This window comes from Homarus americanus, unplaced genomic scaffold, assembly GCF_018991925.1.
Source record: "Homarus americanus isolate GMGI-L3 unplaced genomic scaffold, GMGI_Hamer_2.0 scaffold51067, whole genome shotgun sequence".
In the NCBI taxonomy this organism is placed as follows: Eukaryota; Metazoa; Arthropoda; class Malacostraca; order Decapoda; family Nephropidae; genus Homarus; species Homarus americanus.
Genome location: NW_024744048.1, coordinates 10,035 through 23,090, shown reverse-complemented (window position 1 = coordinate 23,090; position 13,056 = coordinate 10,035). Strand labels below are relative to the sequence as shown.

The 13,056-nt window shown below is 43.9% G+C and overlaps 1 non-coding gene across 1 annotated transcript; it reads right to left on the bottom strand.

Moving 5' to 3' along the window:
- Window positions 1-12,371: 12,371 nt before the first annotated feature.
- Trnai-uau lies at window positions 12,372-12,461 on the bottom strand. The gene is given in 2 exon segments: window positions 12,372-12,407; window positions 12,424-12,461. It is a non-coding gene; the product is annotated as a tRNA-Ile (tRNA).
- Window positions 12,462-13,056: the final 595 nt, after the last annotated feature.

Sequence of the window (13,056 nt, the reverse complement as noted above, 5' to 3'; positions counted from 1 at the left end):
CTGGTTGACGAGACCGATGAAGGACCTCAAGTCGGTCAGGTTAGCAGGGGTGGGAAAATCCGTGATGGCGCGGACCTTTTCCGGGTCAGCTGCGATACCATTCCCTGAGAGGGTGTACCCACAAAAGTCAACTGAAGAGCTGGCCAGAACAAACTTGTCGGCATTTAGGGTAATGCAGTGCTTCCGGCACCTGTTGAGTACCTCGTAGATACGGCAGAGGTGATCCATATAATCCTCGTCGTACACGAGTATGTCGTCGACCACTTTCACGCAGTTTGCCAGACCTTGTAGAGCCATATCACCTCGAAGACAGAAAGCGTCTCCTGTAGCGGCGAATCCCATGGGGCCACGGCAATAACTGTAACGTCCATGCGGGGTGATGAAAGTTGTGAGTGGTCGGGCTTCTTCGGCAAGCTCTATCTGCCAGTATCCACAGAGCGTCCATCGTCGTGAAGAAGCGCGCCTTCGGGTTCACACTGCGTATAGCTGCAAAGGGCGTGGGAGAAGGGTGCGCAGGACGAGACACCTGGCTGTTGAGCTTGGAGAGGTCAGTGGTGATCCGAACACCACCTTTAGGTTTTGTGACGACAACCATAGGGTGACACCATGGAGACGGGTCATCGCCGGTTGGTGCAATAATTTCTTGGGCGACCATGGAGTCCAGCTCGTTTTTGACCGCCTCGCGGAAGGCCAGGGGAACCAGTCGAGGGGTGTAAATAGCGAAGGGCTTCGCGTCGTCCCTCAGGTGGATCCTCATGGGGGGACCTGCCATCTTCTTGAGAGGCTTGGATTCCAGAGCGGACTTGGTCACCAGAACGTCGCTGAATTCCTTCAGGAAGTACTTCCGAGCATCCGAAGGAGAGGTGTCACTGGCAAGAGGCAGGGGTAGGGCGGCAGCAAGGTCGTTGCTGCTCCCTTTTTGCACCCTGTTGGCGTGTTTTACCTCAAGAATAGGTTTGGGGAAGTCCTGGGAGATGATGGCCAACTCTTGACAATGTCTGTAGGACAGCAAAGGAGTCGGGACACCGTTATGCACATCAATCCAGGCTTGACACGACCTGTTGCAAAAGGTGACATGTGCTTGGAGTGAACCCAGGGCCGGGGTCATCTGTGAACCATCTGCCATAAAGCGGAGATCCTTGGGGGGCGGTCCTAGATCACTTGGAGAGAGCCCCACGCATTGCAAATGCTGGGGACCGATGACTGTAGCATCAGCGCCGGTGTCGGGCAACATCTGAAGACGGGATGACACACTGCGGTAGGTCACAATGACACTGATGTACTGGGGGACTTTGGTCCTGGGACGCGGGGGGGAGCACACATTCCTAATATGGCTCGAGCGTTGTCCAGGGTCGTCATGCTTCTGATTGGAAGACTGTGGGCGGCCCTCTCTGGTGGAAGGGAGCTGAAGTTTCCGCCGACGCTGTCCCTTGGGTTTGTTGGAAGGGCAACACTTGTCATAGTGGCCCAGACGACCGCACACATTGCACTGGACGCGTTTGGCTGGGCACCGTACTGTGAGTGACTAGTGGCCCTTACGGTCACAACTGTTGCATGTAGACTCAGCAGCTGGACACGCCTGTGTTCCGTGCTGCTTACCACAGTTGTTACAAAATGAGCCGGGCGTGGACGTGGTGGGCGAAGGCGTAGGAGCAGACTTCTTGTCCTTCTTGTACCGGGAAACGGCGCGTACAGCTGTAGAGGGAGCACGGATGGCAGAGGTGGCACACCTGGCAGCCTCATAGGAGCGACATATCGTCAAAGCATCCTTGAGAGAAGAGGAAGAGTCGAGGGAGGTGAGGCGTTGGACAAGTTCCTCGTCCTTAACACCCATCAGAATCACCTGCTTCAACTGGGTCTCCCCGCACTGCTGGTGGTGGCCTAGACATATATCTACCTCTTCCGAGGCTCTCTTAAGACGTACATAAAAGGCGTCAAAAGTCTCACCCTCCATCTGTCTGCAGCTAAACAATTCCCTCCTGCGCAGAGCTTCATTCTGCTGTCCTTTGATGTGCCGTTGTAGAATGTCCAGTACCTCCTCTACAGACAACGAAGAGGTCGGAGGTACCTGCAACGTATGTTCTAAGACACGCTGAATTTCCAAGGACAGGCACATACGCAGCTGGATGAGTTGTTTAGGCTATGACAAACTCTGGAGATCCACCATTGTAGAATAATCAGTCCACCGTCGCCGCCATTCACGAAAAGTCTGGAAATTCACATCAGGCTTCAAGATGGGCGGTGTTTGAGCTGCTGCTTTAGGTGGGGCTGGGGGGCGTGAAGGAAGCATTGATGAGGTATCTGAACCAGTCAGTACCGAGGCAGTGTTAGAGCCAGGGGCTTGGTTAATAGTAAGGCGAGATATCAAGGCTTCAAACCGTGCACTGTCTTCCAATCTCCGTTGGTGGTCTCTCTCTGCCTCTGCTTGCCTTCTGTGTTCATCCGCCACACGTCTGTTAGCTTCATCCTCGCGCCTTTCATCTCTCATAAACTTCATTAAAGCAATTATCTCTGGAGACAACGCTGAATATTGAGGTGAAGGGCTGCGCGATGTTGTGGGAGCTGGAGCGTCGTGGTCGGCCTGGTCATCCATCTCTGCGGGGCTATCATCCGCCTGACTCATCCAGACGTTGGGTCCACGGCTACGTAAGGCATGAGACATAACTACTTCATCTGTGTACTGTGTCTTAAGTCAGTGTTGACCGGTCAGCCCGTCGTATCAACAAGATTTCAGACAAAAAATTAATTAAATACACAGATAAGTAGATTCTATATATAAAATATATATAAGGAAGCCGCCGCGGTCAGTGAGTGTTAGTACATGTATGTGTGTGTGCGCGCGTCCCGGGCAGTGAGCAGTCTTGCTGGGAGGGAGAGGAGGGAAAGGCAGCGACACACAGTCAGTCGCCAGTTACCCTCTGGACGCGGTCAGAGGAGGGTGCACTGAACTCTACTCCCCACAAATGCCCAGAACATGCCGTGTACCTTGGGAATCCTTTAGAACAAGGTCACACATGAATGGCACGAAATACACAATGCACTAAACACTTCACAGAAAATCACTGTCACTGACACTGCTCAAAGTTGCTAAATTCTTCGAGGAGGGGTGGCGGGCGGCGGTAGGTTGACACAGGGAAGGAGTCCATAAGCCGGCTTTCCACAAACTTTGCACTATCACTCGTAATTATCCAGTAAAAGTACGCACTGCGCCATGTTATGTTCTGGGTAATAAGTTCAATATACAGGAGCGAACACAAACACCTGTATAGTTTTTGTAGGTTCGGTTTACTGGATAAGAGATATGTACACAGAGGGAAGTACCGCTCCTCAGCTTGGCTGCTTGTCAACTACTCTATAGACGACGTATGGCAAGTGATACATTAGCAGCTTCCATACGTCGCCAGGCACATTAATTAAGTGTGTGGGATATGGTAATTACATTGCCACACGCTGCTAGCTAGGCTGAATAAATAATACATAAATGGAGCACATACATAATATACATACATAATATATAATCCAGCATACATAATATACATACAGATAGATTCATGGATGATAGAGAGTGGTAGTAACTCTCGACAGGAGCTGCCATGCACAGGCCAACCGGCCTATTGCAGACTCCTTACTTTCTTATGTTCTTATGTTCTTATGACACAGTTTACTTCACACGACACATGACACCACAACATAGGTACAATTATTATACATGATGTCGCTGAGTAATAAAAAGATAAATAAAAAAGTTTTGTTTCTTGATATCGAAGTTATTTATATATGCAAATGTCACTGTTCCAATTATAGTCTCTGTTATATGCAAATATTCTCAATCGTTATTGTGACTCAAAAACGGTTTGAAGACTCGTATGTATTTTTGTTTTTACAGGAGTGAAGAATTCGCTCAGGTGATGATTAAATGCGTATGGTAATGAGAATAGTTTGGTGTGGTGGAGTCTTTTACATTATCGCGTGAGATACAGTAGTTAAGGATTCAGAATTCTGTGAGGTTCATTAACAGAGAAGAAATACAGCACACGTGTAATATTTTACTGTTAGTTGGAGTGTAATAGTTAGCGAGTATAATAAAGAGACTCACAAACACATTCTTTGTTATGAAACCTGGGCACTTTATCTCCTCCTTCCAACCTGTCACTTGTCTGCACCTCTTATCCACCTGTGTTTACTGCTTACCATGATTCATCTCTCAGCAACACTGGACGCCGTACCGTACCTGAGTTTGCAGTTAAACTTTTCACCCGCTCTCATAAGTCAGCAACACCTTTTCTCTTTGGAGTAACTATTGAACACTTCCGCCATACTATCTCTTGTAAATATGGACAATATTAATTTGTTTATGAAACAGATGACAATAAAAGAGTAAAATTGCAAGTCATCTGGTCAGTCGATGAAGCCTTATAAATCTACTTCACGGGAAAATGTGAAGGTGAAGTTGGTGTTGGTGGAGGGTGTGGCACACACAGCTCACCTCCAGGTGTGACACAGCTCATTTCTACATACTGGGTGAAATTACCAGAACAAATTGTTCAGTAAATTAAAGATTAGTGATTTTAATATTTAAACAATTTGTATGGAATTTATGAGAGAGTAAAATGATAACAGAGAACTTTGTTACAGACACCTGAGTATAAAGAAAGAGATTCGTGAGGACTAGATGAAACTTTAATGGCAGATATTAAGAAAAACTCGAAATATTACCCGTGGCTTTAAGAGGTTTCTTAATTATCACGTTCAGTGTTACTTTTGTTCCGGGTAGAGTTGATTGCTACTTTTTTCCGGGTAGAGTTGAGTGTTACATTTGTTCCGGGTAGAATTGAGTGTTACTTTAGTTCCGAGTAGAGTTGAGTATTACATTTGTTCCGGGTAGAGTTGAGTGTTACTTTAGTTCCAGGAACAGATGAGTATTACTTTTGTTCCTGGTAGAGTTGAGTGTTACTTTTGTTCCGGGTAGAGTTGATTGCTACTTTTGTTCCGGGTTAGAGTTGAATATTACTTTTGTTCCGGGTAGAGTTGATTGCTACTTTTGTTCCGGGTAGAGTTGATTGCTACTTTTGTTCCGGGTAGAGTTGATTGCTACTTTTGTTCCGGGTAGAGTTGAGAGTGTTACTTTTGTTCCGGGTAGAGTTGAGTGTTACATTTGTTCCGGGTAGAGTTGAGTGTTACATTTGTTCCGGGTAGAGTTGAGTGTTACTTTTGTTCCGAGTAGAGTTGAGTGTTAAATTTGTTCCGGGGAGAGTTGAGTGTTACTTTTGTTCCGGGTAGAGTTGAGTGTTACATTTGTTCCGGGTAGAGTTGAGTGTTACTTTTGTTCCGGGTACAGTTGATTGCTACTTTGGTTCCGGGTAGAGTTGAGTGTTACTTTTGTTCCGGGTAGAGTTGAGTGTTACTTTTGTACCGGGTAAGAGTTGAAATACATTGTTCCGGAACAGATGAGCGTTACTTTGTTCCGTAGAGTTGATTGCTACTTTTGTTCCGGGTAGAGTTGAATGTTATTTTTGTTCTGGGTAGAGTTGATTGCTTCTTTTGCTCCGGGTAGAGTTGAGTGTTACTTTTGTTCCGGGTAGAGTTGTTTGTTACATTTGTTCCGGGAACAGATGAGTGTTACTTTTGTTCCGGGTAGAGTTGATTGCTACTTTTGTTCCGGGTAGAGTTGATTGCTACTTTTGTTCCGGGTTAGAGTTGAATGTTACTTTTGTTCCGGGTAGAGTTGATTGCTACTTTTGTTCTGGGTAGAGTTGATTGCTACTTTTGTTCCGGGTAGAGTTGATTTCTACTTTTGTTCCGGGTAGAGTTGAGTGTTACTTTTGTTCAGGGGAGAGTTGAGTGTTACTTTTGTTCCGGGTAGAGTTGAGTGTTACATTTGTTCCGGGTAAAGTTGATTGCTACTTTTGTTCCGGGGAGAGTTGAGTGTTACTTTTGTTCGGGGTAAAGTTGAGTGTTACTTTTGTTCCGGGTAGACTGCTACTGCTACTGACAAAAAATCTCGAACTCAAACAAATATCTATTGGATAAACATAAAACCACGAAATAAAATCCAAAGAGAAACTAAACAACTTAACCCATTGAGTACGATGACCTCTTAGTAAAGTGTTATCGTACTCAAGGGCCCCAATCCATCGTACTTAGGGGTTAATTCATCGTACTCAAGGGTTAAGTAATCGTACTCTAAGGTTTAAGTAATCTTACTCAAAGGGTTAAGTAATCGTACTCAAGGGGTTAAGTCATCGAACTCTTGGGGTTAAGTCACCACACTCAAGTGTTTAGTTCATTGTACTCATGGGTTAAATCATCCTACTCAAGGGGTTAAATCATCATACCCTAGGGGTTAAGGCATCATACTCTAGGGGTTAAGTCATCATACTCCAGGGGTTAAGTCATCATACTCCAGGGGTTAAGTCATCATACCCAAGGGGTTAAATTAAAGTCATTTGTCCCATAATGACTGTTTTAACAAGCAAAACAAATATATATATAAAAAGTGGAATTAATAACCTGAGATATAAAAAAAAAGTCTTAAGAGTTATACACATATCAACTATAGCACAGGTTAACTATCATTGTCTTGTATAGTCCTCCTTATGGAAAACGAGAAGGGTGGCGCTGAGGGAGACTCGAAGACACGCATTCAATATAAAACTAATGGTTCCTGATCTATGGCTTAAGTATTACCATCGCCCTAGTCTTTGATCAAATACCCTTGAGAAGCGTTCACTACTATGTCTAGGCTGTTATGGCATTTGACTTTTCGAATTTCATTTAAAATATTGGAAAAAGTCTCCCCCAAAAAACAATCATCGGAATAAACTCATAAACAAATATCAAACAGTTCAAAGAAAATTGGACGTGTCTGATTTATAAGTCTGTTTTACACAAATTATTTTATTGCAGATGTACAAAGTGACATTATAAATGTACGGGAAGGTTGTGAAAAAAACATGATTATAGATATAAAGCAGATTGTTTTTTGTCTTTTTTTCAAATCAAATCCAACATGGCGCGTCTGTTTTAGTGGACATGAGGTTTATTGGCGGACAAATATGTAGGTATATATTAGCTGATCCAAATCGGCTTTAGGAGAACACGGAAATATTTATTCCAACAGACACCAGCTGCTCCCAGTGTTAAATATATCACATTCATATGATCTGGTAATACCTGCCCATATTTAATCAGACAGCCGGAAGCTGCTTGTGTAAAGGATGGGATAGAGGGTGAGATATATAAGGCTGGATATATTATAGTGGGACATATAAGGGTGGGATAGAGGTTGGGATATATAAGGCTGGATATATTATAGTGGGACATATAAGGGTGGGATAGAGGTTGGGATATATAAGGCTGGATATATTATAGTGGGACATATAAGGATGGGATAGAGGTTGGGATATATATTAGGCTAGGATATATTAGGCTGAGATATATTATGCTGGGATATATTAGGCTGGGATATATTAGGCTGAGATATATTATGCTGGGATATATTAGGCTAGGATATATTAGGCTGGGATGTATTATGCTGGGATATATTAGGCTAGGATATATTAGGCTGAGATATATTATGCTGGGATATATTAGGCTGGGATATATGAGGCTGGGATATATTAGGCTGGGATATATTAGGCTGAGATATATTAGGCTGGGATATATATTAGGCTAGGATATATTAGGCTGAGATATATTATGCTGGGATATATTAGGCTGGGATATACAGGGGCTGAGATATATTATGTTGATATATTAGGACATATTAGGCTGGGACATATTATGCTGGGACAAGTGCTGGGACATGGCCAGGCTGGACATATTCTCGCCGGGACAGGCTAGGGCCAGATATATTAGCCAGGACATATTAGGCTGGAGATATATTATGCTGGGATATATTAGGCTGCGATATTAGGCTGACATATTAGGTTGACATATTATGCTGGGATATATTAGGCTGGGATATAGCGGAGATATATTAGGCTGGGATATATTATGCTGGGATATATTATGCTGGGATATATTAGGCTGGGATATATTTTACTGGGATATATTAGGCTGGGATATATTAGGCTAGGATATATTAGGCTGAGATATATTATGCTGGGATATATTAGGCTGGGATATATTAGGCTAGGATATATTATGCTGGGATATATTATGCTGGGATATATTAGGCTGGGATATATTATGCTGGGATATATTAGGCTGGGATATATTAGGCTAGGATATATTTGGCTGAGATATATTATGCTGGGATATATTAGGCTGGGATATATTATGCTGGGATATATTAGGCTGGGATATATCAGGCTGGGATATATTATGCTGGGATATATCAGGCTGGGATATATTAGGCTGGGATATATTATGCTGGGATATATTAGGCTGGGATATATTAGGCTGGGAAAAACTAGGCTTCGGTTTCATCAGTCTGAATCTCGAATCTCGGGTTCGTGGTTCAGGACGCAACAGGACTTATGTAGGTGACTGTACATGTTTAGTCTACGGTTCTCTCTGTTCAACTGACAGGTTTCTGTCCGATTATATATAAAAAAGTAAAAATTGTAATTAAATATGCATAATGGTTTGATTCATATAAGAGACATAGTCCAGCAGCACCTGCAGCTTCCCCAGCCGCTCAGCCTCCCTCAGGTGACACGTGACTCATTGTCAGAGCGATCCACTCGGGTGAGTTACTTACGGTGGGAAGTGTATCCATTTCATGTTTGTATCCGAGAGTCAGTGTCCAGTAACGTAAATATAATGATCTATTTATGTGTCTGTGTCATTGAGTTAACTAATAAATAGCTGTATTTAGAGTTGGTGTTTAGAAGATTTCCCCTGTGAATATAATACCCAGTCAAACATTTCTACAACTAAATATTCTTCCTTTATCTTCTATATAAGATCCCCCTCATTATAGGGTGGGTTAGTTAGGTTAGGTTGATTAAATTTTTTGGTTAGGTTCAGTAGGTTATTTTATGTTAGGTTAGATTGTGGTGGTTAGGTTAGGTTGGTTAGATTACTTTGTTCGATTTGATGGGTTGGTTAGGTTATTTTATGTTGGGTTGGTTAGGATAGGTTGTTTAGATTATTATATTTTAGGTTAAGTTAGGTTGGTTAGGTTGGTTAGGTTAGGTTGGTTAGGTTAGGTTAGGTCAGGCTTGGTTGGTTTGGTTAGGTTATTATATACAGTATGTATGCATTATCTAAAAGAATAACACGTCAATTGTAACAAATACTTTACCAGCCAGTGACAAATGCATAAATTTTAGCAGGTAGCAAGAACACACACACACACACACACACACACACACACACACACACACACACACACACACACACACACACATACACACACACACACACACACTCGGGTACACTCTATATTGTCTTCCTCCATAACTCATCCCACACCCACTGTGACCCCTGCCAACCCCTCCTACTGCTACCTTCTCCTGGACCACTGTGTGCTGGTATAACACTCTCCAGGACAACTGTGTGCTGGTATAACACTCTCCAGGACCACTGTGTGCTGGTATAACACTCTCCAGGACCACTGTGTGCTGGTATAACACTCTCCAGGACCACTGTGTGCTGGTATAACACTCTCCAGGACCACTGTGTGCTGTGTTACGAACCACGCCTCCAATTGTCATGATCTACCTACCCAGCACTACGAACCACGCCATCTATTGTCCTGATCTACCTACCCAGCACCACGAGCAACGCCATCTAGGGACGAAACCCGAGTATGACTACTCTTAGTTACCACTCTGGGGTTTCCCTTCTCCATATCCTGGTTGTTGCGTCACCTCCTCTAAGTCTTCCTCTTCAGCTCCAGTTCGAGGAAAGTTCAGTTCACTCTGGGAAGTGACCACAGGATCACCTATCCTGGAAACCTACGGCACAGTGACTACCTACCGTCTTCTACAATACTCAGCCTTACTCGTCAGCCATCTCAGCTCCACACTTAAGTATTTGTAATCTTGTATTGCCTCCCCACCTCCACCTTGCTTCAAATTATTGTATGTTGTATAAATATGGATATACTGTTAATGTTTAGGTTAAGTATGGTTAAGGGTAAATTATAGAAAGCTGAATATTTTGTTAAGGAATTTATGGTACTTTATTATACACAACAAAAACTCACATCCTTTGTCTACCCTTTTATAGTCCGATTGTCTTTGTTTTTTTTATTGTTGTTGCCTGTTGGGATCTGGGTAGACTTTTAACTATGTTCTAAATCCCCAACTCGTAACAGCTGGTATAACACTCTCCAGGACCACTGTGTGCTGGTATAACACTCTCCAGGACCACTGTGTGCTGGTATAACACTCTTCAGGACCACTGTGTGCTGGTATAACACTCTCCAGGACCACTGTGTGCCGGTATAACACTCTCCAGGTCCACTGTGTGCCGGTATAATACTCTCCAGGACCATTGTGTGCTGGTATCACTTCAGGACCACTGTGCTGGGTATGCCTCTCCAGTGTGTGCTGGTGTACCTCCAGGACCACTGTGTGCTGGTATAACACTTCCAAGACCACTGTGTGCTGGCTATATCCAGGACCACCGTGTGCTGGTATAGCACTCTCTCCAGAACCACTGTGTGCTGGTATAACACTCCAGGACCACTGTGTTTTGATATAACACTTGGACCCACTGTGTGCTGGTATAACACCCCAGGCCCACTGTGTGCTGGTATAACACTCTCCAGGTCTTCTGTGTACTGGTATAACACTCCAGGACCACTGTGTGCCGGTATAACACTCTCCAGGACCACTATGTGCTAGTATAACACTTTCCAGGACCACCGTGTGCTGGTATAGCACTCTCCAGAACCACTGTGCACTGGTATTACACCCCGGGCCCACTGTGTACTGGTATAATAGTCTGCAGGGCCACTGTGTGCCGGTATAACACTCTCCAGAACCACTGTGTGTTGGTAAAACACTCCAGGGCCATCGTGTGCTGGTAGAACACTCTCCACCTAAGTTCCAAGGAGGATTTGGCTAATCGGTCTGCCCTTTCATTGTTGTAATATCCGGGCACCAACACCAGACAAATATATTTGTTAGTTGAGTGGAGTTTATTAATATTGTTGCCCTGTATTGCATTTGTATCTGTTTGGCTACTTGTAATTGCTTGAAGAGCTGACATGGCATCTTGTCAGTGGTGAACACTGTTGTGTGGTCTGGCAAACGATATCTTGATTGATAGTTTTCTGACCAGATGCCTTCACCGACGGTAGTATCAGTCTTGGACCTGTCTGTAAATAGACGGACGTGGTCCTGAAATACCAGGAGGAGCTCCATGAATCAATGCATATCTCTTCCTGCTTCTTCTTTGGGGTACAAATGTTCTCCTGACTTCCCAAGATGGAATATTACTTGTCACAAGATTGTCTGTGTCATTTAACGACACCCCAGTTAGTGTTGTTAAGGAGCAGAGGCAGGCGGCAAAGGAATTTGTCCCCGGCAAGGAATTCATAGCCACCGTGGGCCAGGGGACTCCAAACGGTGTGGGAGTTCTCATGCTTCCTTGACACCTTTCACCCGTAAGACAAAGTTAGGTACTCCCTTCTCTGTTGTAATACAGGGATGTTCGCCTCTACCTCTAGTCTTGAAAACCCTCGTGCATCTGAGTGCTCAAAGACTGATACGGAGGCATTTGTTTTGAATGACTGTCAGTTTGGAGAGTAAAGTATTGTTGCATACAGATGCATACACCTGTGCTCCATAACCCATTTTAGATCTAATTAGGGACTTATACAATATTAATAAGGACTTCCTATCGACTCCTTATGATTTACCCGATAGGTAATTCAGAATGTTAGTTGAATTGGAGGTTTTATTTATCATGTTTTTAACATGCTGTCTCCATGTGAGGCGTTTGTCAAGTTAGGCCTAGAAATTTAACTGAATTTTGAAAGACAGTAGGAGTATTATACAAATGGAGTGCTGGCTTTAAAAAGGGAATTTTTTATCGAGTTAAATCATCTCCCATTGTTTTAGCCATCGAGAATCTTAAAACTCACTGCTGAGCGGCAGCAAGAGCTTCCTGCATCCCCATAGTTGACTAGCTATCATTGCGACCACAACGTACAATCGTCGGCGAAGAGGGAGATCTTAATTCCTCGTGGCACGGGAGCTAATGACGGAAACTCATTCATTGTAATTAGAAATAAAACAGGACCGAGAATGCTGCCCTGTGGTACCCCGTTTTCTTGGACAAATATGTCCGACTTTACGTTATTTTTCGAAAGTTTGACAGCAAATGTCCTGTGGTTATGAAATTTTTAATAAAGTCGGGTAAACGCCTCCTTAAACCTAAAGCGTCAAGTTTCACGAGAATCCCAAAAGTAATGTCCCAGGTGAGGCTCGAACTCACAACCTCGGCATGGCTCAGACACTGTCGTATAAGTACCGCGCGCTAACCGATTGCGCCACTGGGACAGCGACTCGTATTTCAGGAGGCGAGCGTTTATCCTCTCAATCTGTTTGTTTGTTTGTTTGTTAATTAGCCTGTTTGTGGGTCTCTTCGCTATACACGTCTATGATTTTAGTGGAAAGCAGCGGATTTTTTGTTCGTGTAGGTACAGTACGTGTGAACCCAAGAAGTATCACGAAGGTGGAAGTCTGGGCGTTTGGCCCTGTGGTGTCCCCCCCGCCCCCCATGGTAGAACCTCCTCATTCAAACATCTGTTTTTCTGTTTGTTTGCTGTGCACGGCCACGATTCTTAAGACAAGGATATGGAATTTAAAGTGTTTCGGCAAATAGCCTCGAGACTGGTCACGAATATCTAAAACAAGGGAGGAGACGGCCAGTCCCCACCTATAAGTGGGCCACCTTTTGCACAGCCATAGTTCTTAACACAGAGATGGAATTTGGCTTGGTTAAATTTTGCATAAAATCGGAAAAAAAAAAATCGGGCAACACCTGATATCCCAGCTAGTGACTATATTACACACGTCCTCACGAAGAATGGAAACCTTACCCAAACGAATTCATCCTTACCAAACGGACACCAATCTTTATGAGGAAAGGGAA